Here is a 12,061-nt window from a genome sequence, read left to right on the forward strand (position 1 = left end):
TAGGTTTTACAATTTATGTTAAAGCCCCACTTCACTCAAAAATGTGTTCTGCTCTTTGTTCACTTCTCTTGGAAGTTTGACCTGCAGAATGACTGCAAGGGCCAGCCCTATAAAAAACAAAAGTCTGTGACTGAGTCACTGACTGACTGACTGAGTGATGAAGTTACACCATTGGTCGACTGAGTGTCACCTCGGCCAGGTGTCGCCACTTCCTGTATGTGTCATTTCCTAGGTATGCTTAGGTATGCCTAGCCCTCTAGTGTTTCATACACCATCCAAACATATACTAGGTTTTGACCTAGACTTGTTTACTTTTAACAAATCCCATGAAAAGACCAAAACCAACTATGTGTTACTCTGTCTCGTCTTCCCTACCCTGTCTGTGGCACTCAACTCCAATCCCATTGGTTCCTGCTGAAGACAAAAATCTTTTAAAATAGGCCACGAATTTAATCTCATTAACATTTTTAACTGTTTTTATTTTTTTAAAAAACTCAATAATTCACTAAAATAGCTAGGCACTGTAGTTTTTGGCAAACATTACTCAAATAGAGGTGAATAGTTCATTCGTTGGGGACTATTGTCAGCAGCAGATTAATACACATTTGGTGCTCCAGTGAATATATTGGGCAGCGGGAAGGAATAATAATAGTGAAGGAACATGTTAATGGGTATAAGATACACTATCAGGCTTTGGATACACACACAATACTTGTCAGAAGGATCAATTCACTGTTGGTTTGGGGGTTTGTTGATGATGAAAAATATAGAGCATCACAGATATTATCCTTTAATATGCGCACTGTGTCAATACTCATGATGCACACTGTACACTGATGTGAAAAATCATGCTGAGAACGATGAGGCATTAGCAAAAAGAGGAGAAGAGAAGAAATACCTACTTACTTACATTGGCATTCTACATCAGGAACTGGTCTGATGTTTTAACTTGTGCTAGTGTAACAAGGTCGGTTCATCAGTTCCTCTATTTGCTTTCTGCCTCTCATATCAAACACAATCGTAAAAGAATTTCTTAGTGTTAAATTGTTCCTGGGATGGATTGTCAATATTTCCAAGTTCTGTTTAAATCATTCCTGAGCTCAGGCAATTTACACTGTCAGGCAACCACAACAAAATCACTGTCAGCACCATATAATTATTGAGGAAGGAAAAAAAGAAATAATTAAATGTGAGTCACTTACACAAGCTCATTAAAGCTTATGCTATCCACTCTATTTTCCTTTTGGTTTGAATGAGACAAAAGGAGAACAATATCCCATTAAAGGCTGTTTCCGCATCCCATTCATTTGAATTGGTACTGAAGTGTCAGTGTTTTTCTGTGGATTAAAGTCTGATAGCACTCGCAGGAAGAATGATTCCCTCGTTTGAAGACTGGTGAATACACACAAGGAAAGACAGACAGCAGAGGCAGACAGGAACAGACAGAAAGAGAGACTGACAGAGTGGCGAACATAATGGAAGAATGCTTCTAATGCACTGTCTGTAGAGGGTGAATTAGGAGGCAAATAGTGTGATTATTGTGTGATGTGGTGGTGGTAGTGGCGGTGATGGTGGGATCTTGCCAGCCCCAGGATGCAGATAGAAACCACCAGGGGTACAGGAGGGGAGCAGGCAATTGTGATTTATGGGTAGCAGCGGGCTGATAAGGCAGCTCCCTTCATTTAATGCCTTATCGGCTGCGTTAAAGAAAGGCCACAATTTGCAGCATTCTTAAAAGCCCCAGATGTGACTAATCTCTGCAACCTTCCAGACAATCTGTCTCAGGAAAAACTATAGATCACTCACTTGTCTTACTGATCTCAGCCTCTTTTCCCTTTAGTGTAACCACAGAGGGAAATGGTGGAGGAAAAATGTGTGTTTCAAACCTGAGAGTAGGAAATAATTATATTACAAAACCCAAGTCACAAAGCTAGAACTTGGTCTGGTTTGTCAACTTGATGACAAAAGATGAATATGACAACATTTTAAACAACCTTGTCTCCTAGAAATGACTGTTACACTACTGATTTGCAATATATTTCAATAGAAACCTAATGCCACATGAATCAAATTTTTTATCAACATATTTAGGAATTATTATATATTTTTAATGGTATCTGCAAAGTTGAAAAATGTTAAATGTATCTGCAAAATGTTGACTGATAACATGTTTTATTTGATTTCCCAACAATATCCACCCTTGTAACTTGTAATGTAATGCACTTGTAATATCCACTCATAGGAACTGATGAATGATTAATGTTTTCAGTCTGTCAGTCAGTCCACCACTTTAGATCAAAATTTTGTACAGATATTTGTGGTTAACAGAAGATGAATCCCAATGGCTTTTCCACTAGCACCCCCATGAGGTTGACATTTGTGCATTTTAGTGAAATATCTATTGATATATCAGGTATCATCTGATATTGACACCTGCCATACCCATAAACTGTACTTTGATTCTGATTAATAGTAATAAAGTTACCATGCTAACACGCTAAACTGGGATGGTGAACATGGTAAATTCACTGGAATTCACTATTGTTAACTTTGTCTTTTTTGACAAAACAAAATCAAACTTAGTAAAGTTAAATCATTTAGAATAAAAACAATGAGGATCAATGATTGGTCATTAGGTACACACATTCACAGCTCATTCACCTCTCTGTCTGGCTGATGATTGGTCCATTGAACGAGCTGCTGCTCTGTCCCACCCACTGAACAGTTAATCCAGAGAGCCAAATTAGCGCTCATTCACTGAGAAATATTGGCAACTCCCTTCAAGGAGAGGAGTTAAGGTCCATCCAAAAAGTCACTAGATATGTTGCTAGCTGCTTTTTTGAAAAAAAGACACTAAAGGGGTCTGAAAAGTCGCTAAATCAAGCAACAAAGTCACTAAGTTGGCAACGCTGGTTAGCATTGTCATTATGAGAATGTTAGCATAATGACATTAGCATCTAGTTAACGTCTGTATGTGTCTGCGTCTAAGTACAGCTCACAGAGCTGCTAGCATGGCTGTAGACTTTTGTTCAGGCAACAAAAGCACTTTGGTTAAGGTTAAGAAAAGATTGTGGTCATCAAATATTCAAAAAGTCAACAGTGACATGCAGCTTGACACAGGATGTGTTTACTTTAACATTTCACTGAAACCATGATTTTTCCAAAACATTAACCAAACTGTTTTTGTTGCATAAAACCTCAACCACACCTGACAGAACAGGTACGCTTTTATTTGAGCAAAGAAAAAAAAATATTATACAAATTTTACGTACATGTATAAAAAAAATAGTCATGTGATCATCTTTGAACAACAACCGTGCACCTATCAGCCTTCCCTTGTGCTTTACGCATGTAGCCATGAATAAAGCATGTTTTTCAACCCCAAGTCAGTTTTCTTCCACTTTACTTCTTGGGTGTCAAAGCCCTGCACTTCATACGCCCACCATCCACCCTGAGCACTTCTTTCATCGTAAAAAAAACCCAACAAAAACTGTACAAGTGAACATACTCAGAGTAGCAATGACTTTTCCTGCCAAACGTATTTGGTAAAACAAATTAGTAGTATATAAAAGGCAAGTTGTAGGAGACCGGGTTGTTTTAAATGGTGTCTCATTAATGTAAAAGTGTACAACAGAGGAGAAAACAAATTTGAGTGGATTCAAAATTTTCATTTAATCGGTCACACAGAAAAGGCCTCTACACACACACTTTATGATTGGATTTCATTTTTAGACACACACACATCTCCGGCACTGTGTCAGGTGTCTGGCACTGTTCTACCAATAAAATGGAAACTTGACACAGTCGTGCTGCTGATCAATACTAATCACAGAAATAATTACTCACTGGAGCTTAGGTATGCCATTGATTTTTAAGGCAGTTGTTTGCATTACTGTCATATCTGATCTTAATAATCTTAAAGGTTTTTTTTTTCTTGAAGTTTAAGGTCCTCAGCCATGTTGTGTAAAATGCATGAATGTCATTGCAAGGTCTAATCAATGTGTACTGATGTATTGAGCACCTGCTACTGCAACTTTCATGTGGCGGGCTGTGTTTTCATGGTTGGACTTGGACATGAACAAAAGCACAGAGCATTAACAAACAATGTCATCTAGAGTAAAAAACGAATTTATACAAGAGAGCGGGTGGATATTGATTAGTTTAACCAAAGTATCAGATAAACAATGGTGCATTTTCCCTAGCAGCCTCAAATTAACTAGACAATACTGATACAATAGTAGCCCTAAGAGATTTCATACAATGGTTTTTCAAGTTTTTACACTCCACTTATTCACAAATCAAACTGTGATATGCCATCAGGCTCATGCCTCAGCTGAGTTCTGCTAATAGTTATGTGCAAATAGCTCGAAGGCAGTGGAGCAGTGTTCATCTTCAGGTCAATCATCTGCAACGTGACATCGCCTGGTAATCCCTCCTGCTCCTTCATTCACCTCCGTAGTTAGCACGAGTAGCTACAATCCTCCAAATGTATGCCATATTTGGCTTTAAAGTGCTCCTCTTTCTTTAAATTAAGTGCATATATTTATTTTTCATATGCCTCACTGTGTTCTACAAGTGTAATTAGTCTGGGATACTCAGCAGTTGATCTCTCCCCCCCCTTCCATTCTTAAGTATTCATGAAAGCCAGTGATCTGACAAATGGAATTTTTCAGCACGGTAGCATCTTGCATCTCAGACCTTATTCCAACAGATAATCCTGTTTAAATATCCAGCCCGGTTTACACAGGCCAGGTAGGGAAAGATCAGCAATTGCATTTGAATGTTCATACATGCATACTTATGCATATGTTGCCCTCCCACACACTTATATATAGTCAATGCAAAACATCAAACAATAGAGCTTTTTCTTTTTTTTTTTTTTTTTTTGGCGGTTGTGTAATCATTTTCACATAAGGCAGAAAGAGAATAAACAGAGAGGATGATTGCTGGGCTCACCGGTCACCTGCCCTCTGTGCTTCTGTAATGTTAAATGTCCTACCAACTAACAGTATTTGCCACTGGGCTGCTGCAGCCTTGACTTTGCTGTGCTGGTCTATTCTCAGTTCTCCAGGCTAATTCATCATGAGCGCTCTTCTAACACCAAGGTCAGCTACATAATGAGGGGGGTCAGCGTGATAAAGGCAAAGCTCTGATTGGATCACAGCGAAAGGTCCAAAGAAGACCACATTCGCTTCCTGTACTGCAACCTCCCGACTTAACTTAACATGACCTACAGTCCCTGTTGCTGTTATGTTTCCCACAACATATCGCCCTCCGCAGCGCAGGCAGCTTGCGTATTGTTTACTCTCCTGTCTTTGTTGTCATGGTCCACTGGGGAATATCCTACAAGTGAACTGGCATTTGACAGGGTTTGTATGATGTGTGGGGAGGGTGGGGGGTGTTGGGAGTCACCTATTTCCTCAGGAGGCAGGGCCTTCTGGTCTGTTGGTCCACGACGTGCGCGCCCCATCCACTCAGTCTCCTGCCCCCTCCTCTGTCTCTGTCTCCCTGTGTTTCCCCACCGCTCCAGCCCGCCTGCACGCCTGACAGACAGACAGATGCTATCTGCCGTGCATCTCCAGCTCTGGGCCTCTATCACTCTCCACAAACAGCCCATTGCTTGCACACAGGCTGCAAATTTCGTCTGCCTCTCTCCCTTTAGATAAGGGGCAATATCAGTGACAGAACATATTTTATATATGAAATGTAGCTCACAACAAGCAGTCAAGCATTAGGTTTGTTTAAATAGATGATCCTTATCGCTATTCTTTCAACACAGAGTTTTGACATTGTTCTCTGTTTATTTTTCTTTGCACACAATTCTTTTTTTTCTTAACGATATCTACACACAGTTGGCTTTTAGAGAGGCTCCTGTCCGGGGGTTGAATTCATTGCTATTTTAATTATAGCCGCTCAGTACAGCAGGACAGACTGTGAGGAATATTTCCTGCCCAGCCGCAGTTGTAGTTCTTCCCCCCTAAACCCATCCAGTCAACATTTCCAGCGGATTATTTGCCAGGGATTTCTCTTGTCAAAGAAGCGACACTTTTCCCCCTACTGTTGGCTGTTGTTAGCATCAGATATTGGATGATTTCCATTTAGTGCTTAGGTTATGCTTGTCAGTTTGTGCCCAGCATTTTTGTAATGACGGAAATAAGATCTCACATATGCCACAAGTCTAGCTGACATAATAGTTTGGTTTGTGTGTGTGTGTTTGTGTGTATGCATCTGTTTGTGTGTGTGTGTGTGTGTGTGAGGGAGACGGCAGCGATATCAGGAGATTTCAGTTTTAATATTTATGTAGTTAACAGACTATTTTTTTTTACTTCTCTATAGACATTTAAATTGGACAAAAGCTGCATTTGTATACAAAGTTCCATGTTAATTACCCTTGTATTTAATATCCAGTATCTCCAAAAAAATCCAATAATGTATAATTCACTGTACATGTATATTTGATTTGATAATTCAAGCCTTGTTTTGTCATAACAAGCCCTGCCCCAGTACATCCTGTTGGGATTGTCCCCTTTAAACCCCCCAAAAAGCATAGCCTCACCCCCACGGCACACACACACACACACATACACACACATAGGATGGGGGGGGGGGGAGCATGCAGGTCATTACCATAACAAGCTGGCGTGTTTCTGAAGATACACTTGTTCAGAATAGACAGGGGCAAGAGGGGGGTAGGCTGGGGTGGCAACACAGGCCCAGTTTATTTCAATAACAACAGCCAGACACAAGGCCTATCTAGTCAGACTTTGAATGAAACACTTGGGCTCTGATGGAGCGATAAGACACAGATGCTAAAAAGGGGGACTGCTGAAACGGCTTCTTGACCCTCGCTTTTATGATCGGGGAGAGCCAATGCAACTGGCCGCAGTCCACACAGTGTACAGTTTTATAAACCTGGTTAAACTTGACTTTCCTTCTTGTTGTTATTGTAATTCATATTTAATTATTTAAGAAATGATAAGTATTAATACCTCTGAAGGAAAAAAAAACCAAATCAAATAAATAAGCACAGCATCATCTCTACCAATTTACTCTTGTGTAAACGTGTAATGTTAATTACAGCGAGATCATTTTCACATGAATGGCTCCATGTTTACCATGGGGCGACTGATCTATCCCCTGGGGAAGACAATGTCAAGAGCTTTACACATAAACAGATGTGTTGTTTTTTTTTTTTTCTTCTTTTTTTTTCTTTTAACACAGGTAATCCTTGAGGTTAAATCTGTGCTAAACTCGACAGTGAAAAAGCCCCCGTGCCTTATTATTTGTACAGATACAGCGCACACTTAGATTTAGAAGAGAGATGTCCTAAATCTCAGCTTGATTTCCTATGTTAACCGTGGGCTTAGCTGTGGCTGGGCTGGATGCAGGAGAGCCTGTTGAGAGTTAGTGGAGTAGTTGTAAATATGTGGTAACACTTTCAGTGGTAATCCTCCTGCACAAAGAATTGCCAGAGATTATGGACCGGTTGTCTGACAGAGAGAATCCTCCGGCACAATCAAATTCCTATGGCTGCTGAGATTTGTAGAGGGCACAATGCTGTACTGCTCGGCTCGCCAGTAATGTGAGGGCAAGCTGTTCCCTCGATGGAGAGCTAAGAAGCAAATATAGCATGAAGTGCATATTAAGTAAACAGAGGGTGGCTAAAAATATAGCATGGTAGCTGAGAATGCTAGCAGGAGAAGGGTGTTTGGCTATTTTTTTTTTTTTTTTTTTTTTTTTTTAAAGAAATACGGCTGTTGCTGTCCACTGGAGCGCACTTCACCAAGACAGTTTGAACTGTGCCTGTCCTCTCCTGTTGATCCCCGCCGACCCTCCATGCTGACCCGAGCCGAGGAGACGCGAGACACGGCAGCAGCCTCCTCCTCCTCCTCCTCCTCCGAGTGCGACACAATCGCCCTCGCTGACACATTTTGAGTGGGGTTTAAGGAAGTGAAGTGAAGAGAGAGTGTGAGGGAGCGAGAAACCCCACCACAGCCCCATAGCCCCGAGGATGAATAGAAGATAGAAGCCGTTTCATTTCAAAATCGGCCTCTGCACTTGGCTGAACCTACAATAAAAGTTGATAATTGAGAAGTGAAAGAGTGGGATCAATATGACTGTGGAGGGAAAAAAAACGGAGGCTTGGGCTTATGTTTAATGCAGTTTAACTGATATTTAATATTTTCTGCTTTCTCTCTCTTCTTCTCCTTTTGTCCACATTAAAATACTTCAAAAAGAATTCTAATAAAGTGGAAATTAAAAGGAGCGTAGATTGGGGTTGGAAAGAGAGGCCTCTAATCCCGCTATCTCTTAATAATTCAAAGTCTCTTTTATTTTCTGAATAAAAAGCGGAATTAATCTGGCACTGTGAAGCTGTCCTCTCTTCTCACTGTTTAAATAAATCCCCGTTCGTACATTAGACGCGAGGAGGCCGGCTCTGGCTCCTCGCCAAGCTCTGTGTCAATTCCCTCCTGCCTCCTTCCTTTCTCTCCCAGCCCCTCTTTATTCCCTTTCTTTTGCTTTCTGCCAGGGAGGGACCTATGAGAGAAGCCATGCCACCAGAGAGCTGCTATCTCCAGAACCTGCTCAGCACACAGGCCTATCACAGGCAGCTAAGACCACTTAGCTCAGGCTGCCAAAAGGCACCCTTATGAAACTTTACCCAGATATTAGGGCACTGTGAAGCCAAATGATATATTACAAAGGCATTGTGTAAAGGGGTGACCATTTATAGTATTTATATAAGGCTGCCCCAGCTGTCAGAAGGAGCACAGTTACTATTTTGGCCTTTAACAGAAATAGAGAGGTGGGCATTTTATCCTCTAGCCTAAGTAACACTTTGAATTTTTAGTGCGCCAATAATAAATACAGATGCACAGTAAATTCTAATAATGAATTATATCATTATGTGTTTTGTTTCACTGAAGATTTAGCCAGTGTTTCTGTACGAGAGACAATTTCAACAATTCAACAATAAGTCCACTCCACAAATGGACGGCTAAGTCGCGCAGCTTTTCACAAGACAAAAGACAAGCCTTTGAAAACTGACACCATGAAATAAAAGGAGCTTAGGCTCCAAGAGCAAAACTGAGTAAACGGAGTAGACAGAAGAGTGGGGATATAGGAGCAGGCCCGAGCATGAGCACATGGGCCTGGAGGCTCCTTGATTAGCACTGCCCTCTCTATCAGTTCACAGACTGCCTGTCTTCTGGAAACCTCTCGGCAGCAGGTCTCCCCTCCGTGTCCGTGAACTCCTCCTCTGGTGGGGCTGTGGGGTAGGAAGCAGCTATAGTCGACACGCCGGCTCTCTCCGCATCCCAATGATGCATCTGTGGAGATGAGTGCAGAGGCTGTCCTTGCTCTGATAGACGCCCTTTGTGGCACTCTAGGATCTAAGATCCTCAGCTCGATCCTGGATCAGCCTTCCCGCTCTCCCCTCTGTGGTCGGAGATTTATGGCATCGCTTTCCCCCCCTCTCTCTTTCTCTCTCTCTCTTCTTCTGCATATGCTCCAGCTCAAACTGCCCACACTTGCGATTGTGACGATACTTTCCTCGGAGACGTGTGCTCTAGCTGAAAGACAAACAATAGCTTCAGACTCTTCGTATTGTCTTGTGTGACTATTCATCCAGCGAGACGCTGTGTTTGAAAAGCACACCAGTGTCGTCCAGTGGGCTGTTTATGATTTAACAATAAGCTGAGAAATATCAGTATCTTCTCAAGGTGAAGCCTTGGACTTCTGCACCCGATAACCAATACACACATCTCAATTTTATGTGCTGAAAACACCTTGATTTTTGTGAGGCTGTTAGAAATGAGATTGACATGCCCAGTCTAGGGCCAAGTCTTTCTAAAACCCAGCCTGAATCTTTTTTTTCACTGCTATATTGCTCCTCACAGAAATCTCTACTTTATATGTTATCAAATGATAAAAAAAAAAAAAATATCAAGAGAAGTAGGAAATAGAGGAGGCCCGAAGGCGAAGTGTAAAGGTGTGTCTTAAGTTCCCTGAAGGCAACAAAAGTCATTTTCACTGAGGTGTACGCTATTTTTATTTATATACCTCCTTGCTCTGTTTCTTCATACATACTGTTTGTGGGGCTATCATTATACCAGACAGAAAGGTGGGGGTAAAAACCATTTGCATTAGCATCACTGTCTGACTCCAGGCACTAAGCAATGATACTTTATTCCATACCATTCAGAGGGCCATTATCACTCTACCCCCTCTGTCCCCACTTCCAGCAGGGAGCTCACACACACACACGCACACACAATTACACGACGCACCGCACACACCATTCCCATCCAGCCCTATCGTGGATAGCATCTCGTGCAACACTGGCACAGAGGTACAGGACGGGTGAGGGAAGTGGAGGGGAGGGACATTTCCGGAGGGGGGTCCTGGCATGTAATTGTCCTGGTGAGCACTCAATAGCACCTTAAACCAAGCAGGCAATCTACAAAGCTGTGCAGTGAAGGAGGGAAAGGCCCTGTGGCTATGGGGACCCTAATAGGAACTTCTTTCTCACAGAGATAAATGGAGAAAGTTCCTTTTATTTATCGGTAGCTGCTGTTTGGGACTGGGGCTATCAAAGCGCAGCAGTGCTATTTATCCCTCCAAAAAGGATTCGTCCGACACAGGGCTGAGGGCGAAAGAGGGAAAGAGAAGGCTAAGGAGGGGGGCGACCACTGGAAATTGGCAGAAACAGAAGGTCAAACTGTTTATCTTTTTATTCCCATGTCTCTCCTTCTCCTTCATTCTTCTGCAACTGTCCTCTCTCAGTTTACCTGTTATGGTAAGATACACAGCTGCAGTAATACAACTCTTTTGGTAGCTGTTACTGTATAGAAAGCTGGAGAATTTCCGTAAACCAGCAAGGTTATTCCAATATAAAGGTGAGTAAATAATTAGTTGTCATACACATAAGACACACATACATTTATGAAAGTCGTAGTTACAGTGAAATGTATAAATAGGAATGAAATTGAAATTAACTACAAAAGAGACCTTTATCTGTATCAGACTAATTGCTTTGCTTTGACAGTGAGTTTAACCTGCTAATGCACATGTTAGCTTATCAAACAGAGTAAGAAGAGAGCCCTCAGCTCCCTCTGACCAAATTCATTAAAACAACAGTGAGTAAAATGTCACATGTACAAGTGCTTGTCCCCTCTGTGTCCTGCATGTCACACGGAGAACAGCTCCACTATGATAAAGTATTCATTTAACCGTGGATGAGTGAGCATTATTAAATCAAGGGCTGTCTACATGTCAGGTGTCATGACCCCACACATATCTTCTGCAGGGTGCATATGCCTCTAGATTCTGACCAGAGAGAGGTAAAAGTTGTGGTTTCATTTCTTATTGCGCTGTAGCAACATTTTCCATTACTCCCAGTTCTTCCATGAGATCTTTGAACAGCAAAAATGCCAGTGTGATGGTATCAGCTCATGAGTCATTAACAAGAAGTTCTCATATGTATGATACGTTATGCTAACTTTGCACTCGCCTCCTCTGTCACACAGATTCAGGAAACAAGACTGCAGTGGAACACACACGTTAAATCGACAGAACCAGCATGAAGCTAATTTCGTTAGCTGGCAAGCAGCTCTGGTGGCAGAATAGAATTAGCTACAATAGCTAATCCAGCAGGTTAATTTCTGTTTACTTTCAGTTTGACTCAGAGACAAGTGATTTATGCAAAATTGTTTATAGTTTTAATTGTTATTAGTTGTTGTAATTGTTATTGTTAATTGTTTTAAAGCTTTATGAGGCTTGCACTGTCCCAGTATAGAACGTTTTTTCACAGGTGTGATTCCCGCATCTCTGCAAAAGAGTTGCAATTGCAAAGCTAGCATGGCCACAATTATGAGAATAAGACTACATCAAAACTATTATTATTACATTCTCTAAATAGATTTTAAATGTTAAAATTTTCATTTAATTTCAGTACTACTTTGTTTATTTTATTATTTCATTATTATTATTACCTTATTCTTGTTATATTTTTATTCTTCTATGTTGCGTTTGTAGGAGCAAACGCCAGGACAAATTCTTT

The 12,061-nt window shown here is 41.2% G+C and overlaps 1 protein-coding gene across 3 annotated transcripts in view; it reads right to left on the reverse strand.

Annotated features, from left to right (window-relative positions):
- The window catches only part of sox14 (SRY-box transcription factor 14), a 126,576-nt gene that overhangs the window by 29,167 nt on the left and 85,348 nt on the right, over positions 1 to 12,061 (reverse strand). Inside the window, exon 4 of one of the 3 annotated variants that reach the window (XR_006096875.1) lies at positions 8,411 to 9,572. The exons of the other annotated variants lie outside the window; for them this stretch is intronic. The gene's annotated coding sequence lies outside the window, so the exon portion shown is untranslated. Of the gene's footprint in view, positions 1 to 8,410; positions 9,573 to 12,061 lie in introns of those variants that run through there. 3 annotated transcript variants of the gene reach the window in all.

Source organism: Thunnus maccoyii, chromosome 7 (assembly GCF_910596095.1).
Source record: "Thunnus maccoyii chromosome 7, fThuMac1.1, whole genome shotgun sequence".
Taxonomy (NCBI): Eukaryota; Metazoa; Chordata; class Actinopteri; order Scombriformes; family Scombridae; genus Thunnus; species Thunnus maccoyii.